Here is a 19,834-nt window from a genome sequence, read left to right as displayed (position 1 = left end):
TCACGCTTCAGTCACTGTCGTCCCTGACTCATCAGTTAGTTAACAAGCTCCAGAACGATTCCTCTTCCCTGTGGCACCTCATCAAATAGAGTGAGAGTGCGGGCTCCGTGGGGATAGTTCTGTGGGATAACTTTGCTTGTCTGTTTTTCTATGTGCCTGTCCTCCCTTTCTCATTGCTCCCAGAGCATCTCAAGGGCAAAGGCTCTGTCTCTTCCTTCTTTTGCAGTTGGTACAATATGGAGAGTTTTTCTTTTCACAGTGGGGAATCATGGGCCATCTGGCTGGCTTATTAGTTTTAACAGTAATAATAGTGCCTCACATTTACTGAGCACTTACTATAAGCCAGGCAGTCTAAAAAGCACTTTATGCGAATTAACTTGTAGAATGTTTGCAATAACCTTGGGAGGACAGTTGGGTTTTTGTTTTGTTTTGTTTTAATCACTGTTTTACAGATAAGCACATTGCAGCTCAGAGAATGACTCGCCCACATCAGGCAGCTAGTAAGTGCAAGGTAAGATCTGATACCAGCCTGTCTGACTCCAAGACTGTGTCCTCAATCTGCGCTTCTCAAACTTTTTGGGACATGCAAATCACTTGGAGACCTTATTAAAATGCAGGTCTGGGTCAGGACCTATAAGGTTCAGCATTTCTAAGAAGCTCTCACATGACGATATGACTGATTGGAGCACACATTTTAAGTAAGGAAGATCTAGATTAAATTATATTTCTTCCTACTTTGCTGGGTTGACTATAGGATGCTCACTTAAGTTTTTTCCTGGAAAGAATTTCCTAAAATAAGTCATGGGTAAAGTTCACAGTAGGAGTCCTGGGTGTGAATTCTAGCAGTTACTTTTTACCATGACCTTGGGCAACATCTACTCTTAGAAACTCCAGTTTCCTCATCTGCAGAATGAGGCTAAGTACCACTTGTTGGATGATTATGAAGGCTCAGATGTGATAATGCCCCTGAAAAAAGGGCTCTGTGGATGCTGTAGAAAGTATGGGTGTTAAAGTAATTTGCTATTAAAGTACTAGGAACCAAAATAATATTATTACTGTTAACAACTCCCAACTGAATGGGCCGTGGGTAGAGTCCTATGTCACTGTCATTCAAGTTATCACTCATTCCCCAAAATCTTTTTTTTTTTTTTTTGCCATCTGACGATCAAGAGTGAAGGGATTCATCAGTGTTTTATTGCAGTAACTCACTGCCTCAGCATGTGAGTTTTATAGAACTTTCTGTGAAGGGTTTTATACCCATAAATCAATTCTTGCAAGCCCCTTCCATCTTTGGAATCATGGGTGAAAGAGGAAGAAAGCTTTGGTCCAAAAAACAAAATGAGATCACAAGGAGGGCTTGACTAAGCAGGAAAGCAGAGCAAAGCTGATGCCCAACACTGAATTTCCAGCCATGAGGTCCAGTGTGGAGAGCAATAGATGGGTGCCACAGGCATCGCTAATGTGACCAACTGACAGATGAGCAGAATTTTGGATGTCTCTCATTAGGTCCCTTAATTTATCCACTATAATACACTGGAGATGGTGGGTTAATGATGGCTACAAATTCTCTGCTGCTTCTTCTATTAAGAGTTGAAATCTAGCTCCTGTCCCCTTGAGTCTGAGCTGGGTTAGAGACTTGGTTTATATCAATAGAATACAGTAAAATGATATTCTGAGGCTTCCAAGACCATACCTTAAAAGGAAAACTGACAGCTTCTGTGTTCTCTCTCTTGGAAGCCAGCTGCTTTCAAGAAGCTTAGGCCAGACTACTGAGAGGTGAGAAGCCATGGTATGGGAAGAAGCCTTAAGGATGAAAGGCCGTCTTGGGTGTAGTAGCACCAGCTTTCTGGAGCAAAAGAACCATCCAGCTGAGCCCAGTTAACATCCCAAATTGTGAGAAATAATACATTATTGTTGTTTTAAGATTGATTGATTGATTGATTGATAGTAGAGAGAGAGACAGAAAGAAGGAGAGTGTGTGCGCCTGCATGAGCAGGGGGAGAGGCAGCAGGAGAGGGATAAGGAGAGAAGCTGACTCTCTGCTAAGCCTGGAGCCCTACCTGGGGCCCTCATGACCCTGAAGTTATAACCTGAGCCGAAATCAAGAGTTGGCCATAGCTGCCTGAGCAACACAGGCACCCCACATTATTGTTGTTTTAAATCCCTACCTACATTTGGGGATGGCAAGTTACACAATTGATAACTAAAACACCAGACATTTCTTGAATCTCTTTTTTTCTAATTTTCCTTCAATTTATTCCTTCAAGTATTTCCCATATGTGAAGCCAGTAGCCCTTAGTGTAGCCCTGACATGAACAGTGTTGTCATGGCTCAGAAATTTGTTAGAAATGCAGATTCCCAGCCCCACCTCAGATCTACTGCATCAGGAATTCTGAGGTGGGACCCAGCCACCTGGATTAACAAACCTGTGAGTTATTCTGACACAACACTCAAGTTACAGAACCGCTGGGCTAAGGCCAATGGTTCTCTACCCTAACTGTGTATCTTAATCACCTGGGGACTGAATATATACTGGCTTCAGAGAGTGCCCTGGACCTCTTGAATGAGGTAAGGCTCAGAGGTGTGTGACATGTAAAGAGTTTCATACTGACTCTGCCACACAGCCATGTACCACAGAGGAATTTAAAATGTCTCTCATGAAGTTGGCCCCCTTAGACCAGGGCCTAATGCATAAATGCACAAATGACTTACCTGAAGCTTCGGTAAGAGGCAGATTCTGATTCAGTAGATCTGGGGTTAGGTCTGAGATATGCGTTTTCCTCATAAATTCCCAGCTGACATTGATGCTGCAAACCTCACCTAGAGTAGCAAAGCTCAGGGGAGTCACCATAACTGTTTCCCTCAAAGGGTAAATGGCTTAAAAAGCAGTTTTATATTACACAGCCACACACAGAAACCCACTCACAGCCTTCTATAAAAGCTTCAATCTGAGGTAGCTATCCCCACCACTGTGGGGGCAGTCTACTGCACAGACTATGAGCCCCTACAAAAGATGCTGTTTGAGCTTCACCCCAAAAGATGACAGATGACATTCTTTTTTTTCCCCAATTCCTTTTTATTGTGATAAATATATATAAGAAAAAATTGCCCATCTGAACCATTTTTAAATATACAGCTCACTGGTATTAGCTACATTCATAGTGTTGTACAGTCATCACTACCATCCATCTCCGTAATTCTTTCATTTTTGAAAGCTGAAACTCCATACCCATTAAATAATAATTCTCCATTCCTCTCCTCCCTCCCTCCTCACCAACCCGGGTCCTGGCAACCACTATTTTACTTTCTGTCTCTGATTTTGACTACTCAAAGTACCTCCTAGAAGTACAGTATATGTTCTTTGGTGACAGGCTGATCTCACCATCATATCCTCAAGTTTCATCCCCGTTGTAGCATATGCCAGAATGTCCTCCTGGTTGAATAATAGTCCATTGTATGTATATACCTCATTCTGTCTATCCATTCATCCATTGACTGGACACTTGGGGTACTTCCATGTTTTTGCTATCATAAATAATGCTGCTGTGAACACGGTGTACAAATATCGCCTTGATACCCTGCTTTGAATTCTTTTGGGTATGTACCCAGAAGTGGAATTGCTAGATCATATGGTAATTCTATTTTTAATTTTTGGAGGAACTGCCATACCATGTTCCACAGCAGCTGTCCCATTTTACATTCCCACCAACAGCACACAAGGATTCCGATTTCTTCACAACCTCACCAACACTTGTTATTTTTCTGGTTTTTTGATAGTAGCCATCCTAATGGGTGTAAGGCTGGAGAAGAGCATTCTAAGGCCATGGGAAGAGCCTTGTTAAGGAACCTCAGAAGAGCCACTCAGTATAGCCAGGCAGCACAAGGAAAGGGAAATAAAGCCAGAAGTGGTTTGTGGCTGGATTATGAATGACCTTGAAAATTAGGCTAAAAAATCTGAATCTTATCTCATGGGCCATGGGGAGACATGGAAGTTTCTTTAGCGGGCAGGTGACATCTCTGTAATCACAACCAGGTTCCCACAGAAGGTGGAAGGGCTGCCCTGATTGCCACCACACCCACAAGACTCATATGATGAGACAGAGCGACACCAGAAAGACTTGAGGGCTTGGTGTCAAATGCAACAGACCAATATTTTGAAACTGTGGTGGCTTGCCTCTCTTCAAAGAGAACGCTTCTCCATCAATTTGAGGACTTGTCTTAAGGGCGAGAAACAGCAAGCTTTCCACTCCCAGAGAGCATAGCTCTGCTCACATGTTCCAGTAAGTAATGTTCTCCTTGCCATGATGAACAGAAAAATGTGCCTGAAGGAATGAAAATCCCCACTGCCCTGCTACCCGTGGGCAGCCTCGGTTACTATGGAAAATCCCTGATTAAAGTCAGCAGACAAGTTTCCTAGCGAGCGACTATTATTAATAGGAGCTTCAGCCTTGTGCTGACATTCCAGATTGGGTTCTTTAATATGCCATTCCACAAGTCAGGTGATTAAACCCCTATGTTTTTTAAAAGCTAAGAGAATGCACCCACCTTCGCCAGACTGACTACCCTCTTTAATAACCCACGCGCTCCTGCTCAGTTAGCATGAGAACAAAACTGCGACCATGAAATTATTTTAACAAGACCATAAAAAAAACAATTTGTTTGAGTGATGTTTGGGGAGCGGGGGGGGGGGGGGAGCAGATCCCACCCTCTCTCTAAACTAATTAAACTGTACTATATGTCCTTGTATAGTTCCTGACATTTTTCTGGTTCACTCAGTTTGAATGGTTGCACAAGGATCGGCGCCAAGCTCCCAAATGGCTAACTCAAAACAAAAGCAGGGTCTCCAGAGTATTCTTGAGCATCCAGCAAATTGAGGGAAAGTTATTTTGGGTTAATCAATGTACTTCAGTTGCAATCACATCTTGCCTCATAGAAAAGACCGGAACAAAGAATCACTGTTTGAAATCCAATTCAAGATGAACTGGAAAGTGACATTGACCTTACTGCATTCATTTTATTTTTTATATTTTATGTTATATTTGATTTTCTATTCTGTTCTATTCTTAAAATTATACTCTGCTCTGGATGAAACTATTGACAATGGTCCCTCATTTCCTGTTCACTCAACACCACCCCCTGATAATTTATGTCTTTTCTACTCACACCAGCTATTACCGGAAGCTACTGGCAGTTTCCTTGAACATCTTTACAGGCAAGTGGTCTATTCTCAGCCTGTCTTAGGGACTAGACATTGATTAATGGCTGGGAACTTTGGTTTCTGGCAAGACAAGTCTTAGTTTAAGCTAGAGAGGCCTTTGGGTATTGGTCAGGCTCTCATCAAAGTTAAATTGAAAAGCATAATAAGTGTCTTAGATGCAACACAATTGGGGATGTGTTAGATATGAAACCCCCTTCTGAGGAATGAGCCTGAATATCATGCCCTTATACTCTTTCAAACTAATGTTTATCAACCCCTTTGCAGTTTAAAGAAAATATTCCCCTTTGAATAGCTCTTTAACACTGACAAGGCAATAAAATTTGTGGAGTATCAGCTCCCTTTAAATTCCAAAGAACTGTGAAGCACAGATAAAACATAATTTAATTCATTTCCAGTTAAGCAACATACAGCAAACACCTGCCATGTGTGAGATACTGATGGGGACTATCCTTTGGGTGAACAGGATGAAACTGATAGAGATGTTTCCTCATTTCAAGGAAACTAGACTGTCCGAATTTAAGAGGAGAACTGGTATGGTAAATGGTAGAGCTGCTCATGATAAGCTGTAACATTTTCATAAACCTCTACAATATGCAAAATACATTCACATATGTGTATGTGTACACACAGCTACAAGACTGTTTATCTCCTGGCAATAGATGCTGATGGTCTCTAACTGCTCTCCTACTGGTTCATCCAAACCAGTGGGGGGAAAAATCAGCTGGAGTCACGGAGTTGCTCTAGAGGTGAAAACAACCAGGTAATCAGTAAGAAACTAAGGGCCTTTGGAGTCCAACAGAGATGTGAGTCCTGGCTGTGCCACTTATAACTCTAAGCTTGTCAAATGAGAGACACAATGCTCACCTCTTAGGGTTGTTGAGAGCATCTCCAAGATAAAATATCTTAAGCCAATGCATGGTACATAGCTGGCTCTCAATGGCTATCATGTCCCTTCTCCTCTTGTGCAAGACTTGCTTTATCTGTCCCAAGTGTGCCTTCCTTGTGCGAGGTGATGGGCCATCCAAAGCTCTGCCATGCTGACCTTCCCAGGGTCCTCTAATCAGTGCTCTGTCTCCTGCCCCAGAGCTCCAGAAAGGGGGTTGTCTCACTCAGTGGAATAGCTGCCTGGCTTGTTTTTCTGAAGGAGGGGCTGCCAGGAAGGGAAACTGCCAGGGAGAACAGCAACCCACATCAGGCTACTTCCTGTTTTGAAACCTAAGGACCTGCCTGTAATCAAGGATGAGGAGTAGAGGCTGGGGGCAGACAGTACCAGTACCCCAGGCATGAAGGGCTGTCTGTCACCTGGGGCTGGCATGACTGGTGGTGTGCTCTTGAGCCTGGTTCTGGTTTCCCCATACACCCTTCCTCTGTGGCATGCATTTCTTAGAAATCCAAGACCCAAGAAGGGCATTATTTGGTGCCCTGACCTGGTATGGGAAAGATAGCCCATTATTTGGTTTCTTTCTTTTTTTAAAAAAAAGACTTTATTTATTTATTCATGAAAGACACAGAGAGAGGGGCAGAGGCGTATATACAGAGAGAAGCAAACTCCGCGTTGAGGAGCCCGATGTGGGATTCGATCCCAGGATGCCGGGATCATGACCTGAGCCAAAGGCTGATGCTCAACCACTGAGCCACCCAGGTGCCCCCATTATTTGGTTTATACATGAATCCATGTCATATGTTACTCCATCTTTGCTTGTCTGGTGTTCTCCTTCCCTATCCACAGGGACAAGAAGCAGAAGAGCTATTAGTACAGTTGAGCGCCCTCAGTTCTCATGGCCCACAGCTTGTCAGAAGCACAATGCCTAAACTTCAGCTCTCCTACGGCAGTCACCACCGTCTGGTCAACCGCCATCATCTCTTGCTCAGATACCTGCAGTGGTCCTCTAATCACTACTTCCCATGCCTTCACCTCGCCTTCCCACAAGCTCCAGTCCTTGCAGTGGTATCAACCCTCAGAACAGAACTCTGACCCAAGTCCCACCAAGTGGAGTATGACATCCCCCTGGCCAGTGTGACTTGTTCAGGGATGGGCTGTGATCCAAGCCAGTGAGTAATTAAAACTCTCATCTATTAAGCACTTGCTGTGTGCCAGACATGGGACAAAACCCCTAACCAGCAACATCTCCCTTCTTGACCCTCAAAATAATCTTGTGGGATCAGAGCTATTATTATCAGAGTGGGTGAGAAGCTTGCTAAAGGAACACAATGAGGACACATCCAAAGAATTGAACTCAATTCTTCCAGACTCCAGAACCCACCCTTGTGCTTGAGTGTAAGCATGGACACAGAACACTCTGTAGATGTTTTCTCCAAACAATAGAATTTGTCATTTTAAGACTTTGTCTTCTAGTGAGACCAGCATTATGGTGCAATGCAATCAAAATGAAGAATAGGGTCCTGCAGCTCAGCCTGCCTGCCCAGGGTATGCCCCCCTCTCCTAGGCTCCTACCAGCAATATGAGGACAACATATTTTCTGCCTTGATGATATGGGCATTTTATTTTTTTCTGAATAAAATATCACCATGTTATAGCAATCTGGTGGATCTTGGTACATTTTGGTGGATTGATCAGTTTCTCTCTCTGAAACTGATGTGGATATTTTAGTGCATTCATCCTGGGATGAAGCAAGATTCTTCCTTTTTGGTTTAATGTGAAACAACATTGGCTTTGTGACCATTACTCACCCTCAGCGCAGACTCTCCCGAGAGAAGAGTCTCGTGCTTCAGAGCAGGAATCTGAGGTCAGAAGGACCAGGGTTTAAGAGTTCTCTGATCTCCAGCAAGGTACAGGAACTAGCTAAACCCATCAGCCCATGGAATGATAATCCTACCACTCAGGTCTGGTGGGGAACTGAGCTCATTTAGGTCACCTGCTTAGCATAGTGTGCAGGCATAAAATACAGGCATATAATAAAGACTCAGTTGACTGTAGCTGTTTTTATTCATTTCTCTACTGAGAAGAAGAGTGGATTTTTTAAACTTATGATTATTTGATTAATTAATTTATAACCTGAAGTCCAAACACATGTTGCTGATGAATTAGCAGCCCCATCCTTCTTCCTTCTTATGTCTCCCTTGCTTAATCAAAAACCATTTCTCAGGCGCCTAGGTAGCTCAGTCAGTTAAGCATCCGACTCTTGATTTCGACTCTTGATCTCAGGGTCGTGAGACTGAGCCCCAAGTCAGGCTCTGTGCTGGGTGTGAAGCCTGCTTAAGATTCTCTCTCTCTCTCCTTCTCCCTCTAACCCTCCACCTCCTCTCTAAAATTTTTTTTAAAAAAATATTTCATAAAATGATTGCTGAAACAACTGATTCCTATATTTTTCAATGGAAACATGCCCACGACATCCCTTAGTTGCTCTCTCTAAAAAACCTACATGAGGTTCTTCTCTTCCAGTTAGATGCCAGGGAAAATGTTTCTCCTGACATATTAGTATGCTTATTCCTTATATAATGTAAATAATGTAGCTGGTCATGTTTCCTTTTTGTTCTGGCCACTAGGAAGCTCAAAGGCAAATTTGTGACTCAACTTTGATAAAATCCCAGAATCCTCTGCTCGTTTATGTTATAACTGCCTTCCTGGTCTTGATCTATTAAATCTACTTTTCCCTAATCTTTATTTGATCTCTATTTATAGTTTTCTACTGTTTACTATTATATTATATTATTATACATACATAATATTTAGAAAGGGGTCAGTTATATATAGTCATTAGGATGATGATTTTTCAAAATATTAAACATTTTTAATCTGCCATAATCACATAATCTGGCAAACCTAGATGGTAATGAAGCAGATTGTGGGGGGAGAAGAAGGCGTGTGTGTGTGTGTCTAAGAAACAGAGAGGGAGAGACAGAAGCTTCTACCACAGCATATAAAACTCTAGAGTGGGCTTGAGTCCCTGGTGAGTTTGTCACCTAAGATAGTTGGTGAGCTTTATCTGCTATCTTCTGAGAAACCTGGGTGAATCATTTCTTTCTGGTCAGTACATTTGTCCCAGCCCTCTGGCCACTCCATGGACTCCAGAATGGGCACCTTTAATCTACTTTCTACTGGATTCCTGAGAGTTTTCTTTTTGTTTTAATTTAATATGAGCATGTGACTCACCTACTTATGCCTCTCATTGTTACCCACAAAGTAAACCTTAAAACTTCTTCATCTCCTGCAATCCCCTCATTTTCTTATTGAGAAGAATGAAAGCCAGAGAAGCAAAGGGATTTTCCTGAGGTCACACAGCCAATGAATAGCAGAGTGGGAACAAGAACTGAGGTTTCATTCCCCTGTCCATTCATTGCTACATGCATACATCTATTTATTCAAAAAATATTTCTGAAGACAAAGAGGCATCAGACATATTGCAGGCTCCAGAGACACAGCAGTGGGTGAGATCGACACAGTGCCTGATGTCTCTGGGCTCACACTCTAGAGGGGTAGATTTACACAGAAATGGACAGGTTGGGATGCCTGGGTGGCTCAGTGGTTGAGCATCTGCCTTCGGCTCAGGTTGTGATCCTGGAATCCTGGGATCGAGTCCCACATCGGGCTCCCTGCATGGAGCCTGCTTCTCCCTCTGTCCATGTCTCTGCATCTCTCCTTGTGTGTCTCTCATGAATAAATAAATAAAATCTTCAAAAAAAAAAAAAAACCCAACTGGAGAGGTTGTGCTAAGTGGTGTACAGGCCACAGAGGGGCACCTTGCTAGATAGCCAGTGGGCCACTGAGGGGAGGTGGTGTGGTCAGTGAGGGCTGCTCCAATAGGGACATTTGAACCAGCAGCCGGCCCAGGGAAACTCTGGCTCTGGGCATGTACATGAGTTCCTGAAGAGGACACTGGGAGAGGGTCCGAAGAAGGCAGCTGGCGAAGAAGTTGAAGAGGATGCAGGGCCATGGCAAGGCCTCCTGCTCAGCCATCACGGTGCTGGTCACAGAAGTTCATCACAGGCTCAGGTGCATGTTCCACCCAGAGGCCTTTGAAAAATCATGGAGGAGCAGGAGCAGGCCTTTCCTTCTATACCAACCCAACCACAGCTCACTCCTTCTCACTGGATCAGATTTACACTCAGCGGTATTTTTAGCCTTCTCTCTCGAGCTCAGTGAATGCACCCCACATGAAAGAGGAGACAAATTTATCTCTGTGGTTGAGAAATACTCACATGTGAGAGGCACGTGATAGCAGGAAAGAGCACAGGCTTTGGAATGAAGGGAAGTTAGGTTTGAACCTTAGCTCGGTTAGTGACCTGTCCTTCAGCAAAAGGACCTCACTTCTCTGCACACTTCTCAACCACTTCTCTTGGTTTCCCACCTGTAAACAGCATTAATAGGAACTAGTGTTTGTAGGACACTGAGGCTGAGCCAGGCATCAGGCATCCTTTATAAAGAGTAACTTGCTTCATCTTCTTATGAACCCTCTTCTTGCACTATTATCATCAAGCCCATTATAGTGATGGGGAAACTGAGACCCAAAAAGGATGACCTAGTATTCAAATCCAAGCATTCCTGTGTCTCACGTGTGATGCTGTTGCTGGATAGCCAGTGCACAAAAACCAGAGCACAGCCTGGGCCCTCACCGTATTTAATCAGTCTTCGGTTTACTCTGAGGAAGCAGATGGATAGTGTCACAACCAGATGCTCAATGGTTGCAAATGGGAGGCAAACCTCGTTGGCCGTGTTGCTCACCAGCATGCCTGACCCAACAGCTAGATTCCCAGGATATTCCTCCTGCTTTTCTGCCATGGAAAAATAAATGGGTTTAACTTCTTCCCACTCAACTACTGTCCCTCAGCAATAACACTCTCCTCTGGATTGGAATATTGTTCAAAGAGCATTGTGTCCCAGGCTGGACGTGCCCCTCCTCTAGGCTCCCATGGCACCACGTGCATCCCATATTTCAGCCCTTATAAAACCATCCAGTAAAAAAAAAAAAAAAAAACCATCCGGTAATTACCTCACTTGCCCAGGGCAAGAGCACAAATAGAGGCCCACATATCATATGTCTAAATATTAGAAGTTATAAATCAACCTAACAAACTGCTAAATAAAATATGTTCTATCCACATACCTTGACAAATATATATGCCTAGCAATCTGGAAGGCCAAGATAGAATTAGGACTCTCAGATGCCTCAGGATTTTGTGACTAAATCTGGTGACATAGAAAGGCTGGTTCCAGCCTTGGTCTCTGTCCTATACTAAGATGCGCCTCGGGCAGGGTGTTCCAGCCTCACATTTATATCGCATCATCCAATGCCTCTCCCCACTGACAGCTGCCCTTTGGCCTCCACTGGGCTTTGGGGTTTGCATAAGGGAGGCTAGTGCTCAGGCTTTAGGAGGACAAACCTGGGAAAGAAGTCTATGCAGATTCCAGAAATGGGCTTTTAGCCATCTGAGTACAACATCCGCGGACCCCAGTATGTATGCATGGAGCATGATCCAGAACAGTGTTATGTAATAGCAATACAGTCTGAGCCACAAATGCTAGTAGCCACAGTGGAATTTAAATTTTACTCACACTAGAGAACAAAAAAGTAAAAAGAGGTAATATTACCTTTAGCAATGTAGTCACCTAATATTTTCAAAATACCATCATTTTAACATGTAATCAGTTACAAACAATTATTATATGAGAAATCTGACATTGTAGTACTATTCTGCTTTGACAGCACATCTCCATTGGGTCTAGCCGGCATCTATCCCACCTGCAGCACAGTAAGCGCTCCCTCCTGACAGAGAGAACCAGCATTTAGCAAGATCCCCAAGTGGTGGAAATGGACATGAAAGTTAACAGGCTGGCTTCTATAGAAGGCTCCCTGGCCTGCTGACTCTAACCAGAGAGGGCCAGAGCTGGACTGGGAGCAGGGCAGGGGTGCTTCCTAAGGGCGGTTTTGCCTCTCAATAGGAACACTCTTCCTATTGAGCCATGCTGCCTTCCCTGAGGCCCTCTCAATTGAGCAGAAAGGCAGAATAGTGTGAACAAGGAAAATGTGGAGGGCTTGGAGAATAAGAAATGGACAGATAGGAAGTCGGAGTGGAGACGACATCTGTTTAAAGGGAAAAAGATGAGAAAGAGCATTGTCACGGGGGGACAGTAGGCAGGTCTGGGGAAGGATGCTCTGAGGAGATTGTCTCTGCTGGGAGATAGTGGTAAATGAATAGTTTGTACTGGTTTCAAAGCATGACTACACGGGTGTTTAGGAAATGAGAGAGGTCCGAGGTCACCACATGGGAGGCTTCTGGAAAGATTTGTACAGGGAAATTCTTCTTCTTTCTTCTTCTTCTTCTTCTTCTTCTTCTTCTTCTTCTTCTTCTTCTTCTTCTTCTTCTCTTTTTTTGAAAGAGAGAGTAAGCAAGGAGAAGAAAGAGGTGGGGGAGAGAGAGAATCTCAAGCAGACTCCCCACTGAGCACAGAACCTGACATGGGGCTAGATCCCATGACCCCAAGAGCATGACCTGAGCTGAAATCAAGAGTCAGACGCTTAATCAACTGAGCCACCCAAGTGCCGTTGTGCAGGGAAATATTTGATCCCAAGCCCTTATACTGCAAAATCAGAGCTATGTCTCAACAGCTTAAATTTGCCAATGGTTTGAATTGACATTTTGTCCCAAAGGTAGAAACCAGTCCCATCATGCACTTTTCGTGAAGGTTTCTGAAACATGCTGGAGGTGAGCAGTTCCATTAGAAGTTGCATAGTGGAAATGTCATTGTCTTTGCTCTTAGTATAATGGATATTTCTTGGAGAAATGCCTCCTGGGTGCATTTCAGACTTAGTTCAAGCTGGGCTTGTATCAGGTTGGAGTGGGAGGATAATACCTGGAGATGAAAATGAAAGACAATGAAAGAAACAAAGGTTTACCAAGCACTATGATTTTGCTGGATATATAGAGTATCTCCATGAATGGCCAATTGCTTCTCTCGAGTAAGTGTCATTATATCTGTTGAGGGTTTTCATCAACAAGTAATAGGATGTGGCCCTAACAGTGGCTTAAAGAGTAATTCTCAAGATGTAGTTCACCAGCATCATCAGCATCATGGGTACTTGTCAGAAATACACATTCTTGGGCCTACTCCAAACCTACTGAATCAGAAACACGGGTAGAGGGCCAGCAATTTGTGTTTTAACATGCCCTCCAGGTGATTCCGATGCATGTTCACATTTGAGAAAGAATGGCTTACACCATAAGGACATTTACTATTTCTTAACGAAATGTCTGGGAGCAGACTCCACACTGCTAGGACTGTGGAGCAACATTTCTAGGATTCTCTTTACCTTTCTCCCATGGTCATAAAAAGGCTGCCATAGCTTTGAGCATCATGTACTGTACTTACCTTGTAGTGTCCCAAACAGGGAGGACTAGGTGATGGCAGAAAGTGGGCTCCTCTTCCTCAATACCTTCTCTTTTATCGGGGAAGAAAACACATCTCAGGAACCTCCTCAGCAGACTTCCCTTCTCAATCCACTGCCCAAACCTGGGTCTCATGCCTGACCCTAGGCAAATTATTGGCCAAGTGGGATAGTCTGACAAAGACTTAAGCTAGCACAGCTCATCCCCTTGAGCTTGCTACTGCTCCTTCAGTGCCTGAACCAAATCATTCTCTATTAGCCAGAACAAATCAGGGGTGGGGGTAGGGGATGCCTGCTTTCGAGTAACCACTGGTGTTTGTTACAATTCTTGTGCCCATTTCACAGACATGGAAAGTAAAATCTCAGGGAGCCACATACCTAGGAAATAGCGGAGCTGAGATTCAAACTCACTTTTTTTCTGACTCCCCCAAATTTCCGTAGCCTCATTCCACCTAGGGCTTTTTTTGTTTTGTTTTTAAGATTTATTTATTTATTTATTCATGATAGACACACAGAGAGAGAGGCAGAGACACAGGCAGAGGGAGAAGCAGGCTCCATGCTGGGAGCCCAACGGGGGACTCGATCCCGGGACTCCAGGATCGCGCCCCGGGCCAAAGGCAGACGCCAAACCGCTGAGCAACCCAGGGATCCCCTACCTAGGGCTTTATAATTACCCAGAGCCGGTAAGGCAAAAAAGATAGATTCTGGGACTTTCTGTAATGGCAACATTCAGATATGGATTATAATTCGGAACATATGATATCAGTAGAAGAGAGGTCACCAGCTGGATATCTGTGGGCCTGTGCTTTATTTGGCAAGCTATTTTTAAAATTTTTATATTCATGTTCAGTATTTAATACTGGGACACTTCACATTAAAATTCCAACTTCTAAAAAAAAAATTCCAACTTCTAGGTGCATCTGAAGAAACGTGAAAAGCTCTTGCTACAGACCCAACATCTCCTCATGGCAAGAATCACTAGGAGCTGTGTGGCCTAATTTTTCTCATCTCCCACCACTCTCTGCCATCTTGCCACCGACCCAGTTCACCTATTTGTATCACTTAACTTGCCCCACTTCGAATTTTGCACACTCTCCCACCCAGACCTGCCTCCATGGGGCCAATGTCTGCAATGCTGATGGTGAGGTCCAGCAGCATCTCTTCCTCACCCCAACCTCCCAATCTGCAGCCAAGAGTCCTTGGGGAAGGGCAGGAATGGGGCAGTGGGAGCTTTTGGAGGGAAATCTGAGTTTTCCCATGGAACCACCAGCACTGGAACACCATAAGACTATTCTGTGGGCTCTTTGGGCTGAGACATGGCTCTTTGGGCTGAGACATGGTCCCAAGAGGGAGGCATGGAGGACTCCCTGTCCCCAAGTGTATAGTATGGGAGTGGACCCCAAGATAGCAAGCAGCTGGGACAAGGGGTCTGAAATCAGGGTGGTAGGGACTAGCAGGGCTGCCTTACCTCCCAGAAGCTGGTTCCTGTTGAAACTCCCCAGTGTTCCTATGCAATGTCCTACTCCTTAGGGTCACCGTATGTCCTCTAGGATTTGTTTTAGTTATAAACATTACCTGGGGACTAATTGTCCTCTCACTTAAACCACTACCAGAGGAAATCATATATAAAACTTGGAGTCTATTTCTTTATTTTGGTTTTCAACTCTGAAATACAGTTAGTTTGCTTTTCCTTCAGTACACTTAGGAATATTTTTGGATAGTGTTGACCCAGGAGCACTCTGTTACAAAAGGAGAAGCCACAGCAATAATAAAAATGTTGATGATAATAGTGTAGCTAAGAAATGAGGTAATGCATGGGAAAAGCCCTAGCTCAGCTCTGTGTCAGCTCCGAGGACACAAATACTCAGGGAATTCTCCATCTGTCCAGTGGGACAGACAGATGGATAAACAGGCCATTACAATGGAATCTGATCAGGGTGGCTTCAGAAGTACACAGAGAGTATTCTCAGATCTGGGACGATCAGCACCTACCCTGAGATGGGAAAGCTTCTGGAGGAGGTGACAATTGAATCTTAGCATAAGAATCAGCCAAGCAAAGAAGAGGAGAGGATGATTAGGCAAAAGGAGGCGTGGGAGTGAAGGTCTAGAAATAGGTAAGAACACGGTGCTTGGTGGCACCTGCCTGTTCCTGGAACTCACAGGGAAGGGAGACAGGGGAGGAGCCTGGAGGAGTAAGGAGCAAGTCATGAGGTCTGTGGATTTCTCCTGGAAGAATGGAGATGCATTAAGGGTCTTAAGTATAAATGTGACCAATCATGCTTGTTGGAACAGTCACCCAGGCTTCAGATGTCCTGAGAGTGGAAAACAGAGGGCAGCAGACTTGAATCCAGCAACTGCTCAGTACTATTTTCCACGAAGGAAAGAGTGTTGATATTTGCTGTCTCCAAGGTTCTCCATCTCTGTATTCCAAAGGCATGAAAGTGGAAGTTGCAGATGTAACTTGGGGCAAGGGATCTGAAATCAGGGTGGTAAGGACTTGGGGGTGGTCCAGCCTTGGGGGTTACACAGCTCACTTCTACGAATTCTATTCATCAAAGCAAACCACAGGCCAATCCAGGTTCTAAATAGATTCCACCTCTTCATGAGGGGAGAGGCAAAAATTAGGAGCCGAGCCATCTTTGTATGCACCATCCCTTGCTTATATATCCTCTTAAATCATCTATTATAGAATAGGATACATGATAGGCACTTAATAAATATTTTTTAAGAATTGACTGATTGGGCAGCCTGGGTGGCTCAGCGGTTTAGCGCCGCCTTCAGCCCAGTATGTGATCCTGGAGTCCCGGGATCGAGTCTCATGTGGGGATCCCTGCATGGAGCCTGCTTCTCCCTCTGCCTGTGTCTCTGCCTCTCTCTCTCTCTCTCTCTCTCTCTCTCTGTCTCATGAATAAATAAATAAAATCTTTAAAAAAATTGATCCATTGACTAAATCATTTACTTTTATGTGGGAATCACTGACCATAAAATAGATCAGTGTTCTTCTTGGAATAAGGGAGAAGGCAGCTCCATGGATTGAAGAGAGCCAGCCAAACTGCAGTCAGTCCTCGTCTGTCCTATGACCTTTGGAAAAGTTACTCAGTCTTTCTGGAACTCAGTAAGCTCATCAGGAAAATGAGGATAATTATACCTACATATGACAGTCCCAATACCCACCTTACAAGATATGTCCAGGTCTCACTGGTCATGGGTTCTAGCCTCCAGAATAGCCTTGAGGTGATAGGACCCAGTGAAAGAAAAGATGGGTTTATCACAGAGAAACAGGCTTTATTTTGAGGAGGAAGAAAATTCTTGAGTTATTTTAGAGCACTTTCATCTGGAATAAATAGAACACCACCAGCAAAGAAGACATTGACCTTTTGATTTACAAAGATAGTTAACTGAAGAAAACCCATAACAAAAGGTTGCCTCTGGGGACCAGGAATTAGAAATGGAAGGGAAAGAAATGTTTTGCTGTTTACTTTTTTGGCATCATCTGAATATTTTTCTCCCATGCATGTATTCTTTATCTAGTAAAATAATTCAAATATGAGAAATTAAAACATTGTTGAAACAATGTCTTCCCTGTCACTATTACTTTGAGCACATAGTTGGTCATTAATATAATTCACAGCTTTAGAAAGTGCTAATTCCATTTTTCCTATATTGGGAAGTCTTAAAAAGAACAGAGTAGAACTCCCAGGGTCTTTCTTCTCTCTCTACCCTGACTCAGTTTCTCCCTAGACCCTCTTACTCTTGGAATATTTTTGCATTTGTTCATTAAATGCCTGCTCAGCCTGGAGACAGTTCAGGTGACGTCCCATCTTTGCCGCCCATGATGCACACTACACTCTCACGGCCTCCTCCTCTCCACACAACCTCATCAGCTGCTCCTGCTGCTGCTTGGTTGGCTTAATCGTTTGATTTGTGATATCCAGGCAGCCTAATGTCTGTGCTTCTTTTTTAAGCAAGATCATGATATGGAGCCAGTCAAGGAGGAAGAAGAAGCCTGAAAGAGGATGAGACAGAAGAAAGGGAGGAAGGAAGGAAGGAAGGAAGGAAGGAAGGAAGGAAGGAAGGAAGGAAGGAAGGAAGGAAATGCTGATTCTTGCCGTTGTGTAGAATGCCTCTCCACAGCCTCTCTTCCTCCAGACCTTTCTCCACTTGCCCCAAGCTTCTCTTGTCCCTCCACCCTGGCAAGCTTGTGCTCTTGCATAGTGCACAGACTGGCACAGATCAATAAATAACGCTCTGAAAGACAAAAAGAAGGATTTGTTTTTTAAGTCTACCACATTTCCCAGTCACTGCACATATATGTACACATCGAAGGCACCTGCAGGTGCTGTTAGGTCTATGAGATTGGCGATTAGTCCCACCATCCACTTCTCGGAGTTTCCACCACTGCCATGCCTGTCAGTACAAATGGGACCATGAACTGATGTGAGCTGATGTGTGAAAATATCACCTATGGTCATATAAATAAATAAAGAAAGTGTGGTCGCTTCAGCAGCACACATATCAAAATTGGAACAATAAAGAGAAGATTAGCATGGACCTTGCGCAAGGATGACATGCAAATTCATGAGGCATTCCATTTTTTGAAATAGGGCAGAGGATCATAGGGTAAAGGAGGGAAAACTGAATGGGAAGTAATCAGAAAGGGAGAAAAACCATGAGAGACTCTTAACTATAGGAAACAAACTAAGGGTTGAAGGAGGGGAGGTGGGTGGGGGGGATAGGATAACTGGGTGACAGGCATTAAGGAGGGCACATGATGTGATGAATGCTGGGCATTATAAGCAATTGATAAACCACTGAGCACTACATCTGAAACTAAGTATATATTTTATGTTGGCTAATTGAATTTAAATTAAAAAAATAAAAAAGAAAGAGGGAAAGGAAGAACAGAAGGAAGGAAGAAGAGAGGGACAGAGGAAGGAAGGGCTGCCCTCCCATGTTTACTGTAGCTCTTGATCTTTTTCTTTCCTTAAATCATTTTTGCCAGTCTCCAAGTGTGATTCCCAGCAAGTCATCCCCAGACTTAAGTGATAGCTCTTGCTGTTGGTTAAATTGTGTCCCTCAAAAAGATATGTTGAAGTCTTGACCCCCAGTACCTTGGAAAGTGACCCTATTTGGAAATAGGGCTGTTGACAGTGCAAATAGTTGAGGTCAAGCTCGAGTGGGCTGGCCCTTAATCTAATAAGACTTGATGCCTTACAAGAAGAGGAGACACACAGACACACAGGGTGAATGCCTGGTGAGTAGAGGCAGAGGCTGGAGTGATGCGGCAACAAGCCAAGGAAGGCCAGAGATTACTGCCAGCACCTGAATCTGGGAAGAGGCAAAGAAGGATCCTACCCAGAGTCTCAGAAGGAACACAGCCCTGCTGACACTGTAACTTCAGACATCTGACCTCCAGAACTGGGGGAGAGCACCTATCTGTTGTTTTAAGCACCCCGGGTACATATTATGTTATGGCAGTCCTAAGGAACTTAATCAACAGGGCTCCCCACAGCTGTCTTTGGATCCTCAGTAGGATAGGAGTCTCAGAAGGAACCCCATGATCGATTTCAATTGGGTCAACCAGAATGGAATTTTCGAAGTGAAACACACACACTCTCACTGGATTCTAAAAGAGGCCCACTCCCTTTTATCAAAAATGCAGAGACATTTGAAGATACAATGTGGCTTTCTTTTTCTTGTCCTCAACAAACAAACAAACAAATGAAGGAACAAGTTCTCAGGATAACAGGGCCAGGAGGGTGGAATGATGGAGAGTGGACAGAGGGGGAATGTGGAATCTCAGAACTGCTTCTTTGTTGTCAGCTGCATGCTCCTGACAGGCAGATCAGTTAGGGCCCTGGAAGGATGGCCATGCCCTGAATGTGGTTCTGATGGAGATCCATGGGAAAGGGCCATGTTGGAGAGGTAGGGGACAAACCAGGGATGGTAAGGCAACAAAGTGAAGCTGGAACCAGCCATCAGGCCCCAGAGGAAATGTGTTATTGGGAATGAAAGTCATGGAGACCTATAGCTCCTGGTAGACACACATCTAAGTGGGTAGGGATGAGGACGAAAGACATCAACCTTCTCTTCATTCTTTTTTTTCCCGACCCCCTCTTCATTCTGAACTTAGTTTTTTTTTTTGTTTATTTTTGTTTTTTTTTTTTTCTCTGCTAAATGGCAATAAGACCACTGACCTGATAGGCCTATGAGAAGTTAACCTGAATTATAAGAGACCCAGTGTAATACTGGGCACAGAAGTGTGTCCTCA

The 19,834-nt window shown here is 44.0% G+C and overlaps 1 non-coding gene across 1 annotated transcript; it reads left to right on the top strand.

Moving 5' to 3' along the window:
- Positions 1-18,054: 18,054 nt before the first annotated feature.
- LOC144313144 (U6 spliceosomal RNA) lies at positions 18,055-18,161 on the top strand. The gene has a single exon (XR_013378870.1). It is a non-coding gene; the product is annotated as a U6 spliceosomal RNA (small nuclear RNA).
- The last annotated feature ends 1,673 nt before the right edge of the window (positions 18,162-19,834 follow it).

The sequence above is a fragment of the Canis aureus genome, chromosome 4 (genome assembly GCF_053574225.1).
Source record: "Canis aureus isolate CA01 chromosome 4, VMU_Caureus_v.1.0, whole genome shotgun sequence".
Taxonomy (NCBI): Eukaryota; Metazoa; Chordata; class Mammalia; order Carnivora; family Canidae; genus Canis; species Canis aureus.
The sequence above is the reverse complement of the archived record's forward strand: the minus strand, read 5'-3'. Positions and strand labels throughout refer to the sequence as shown.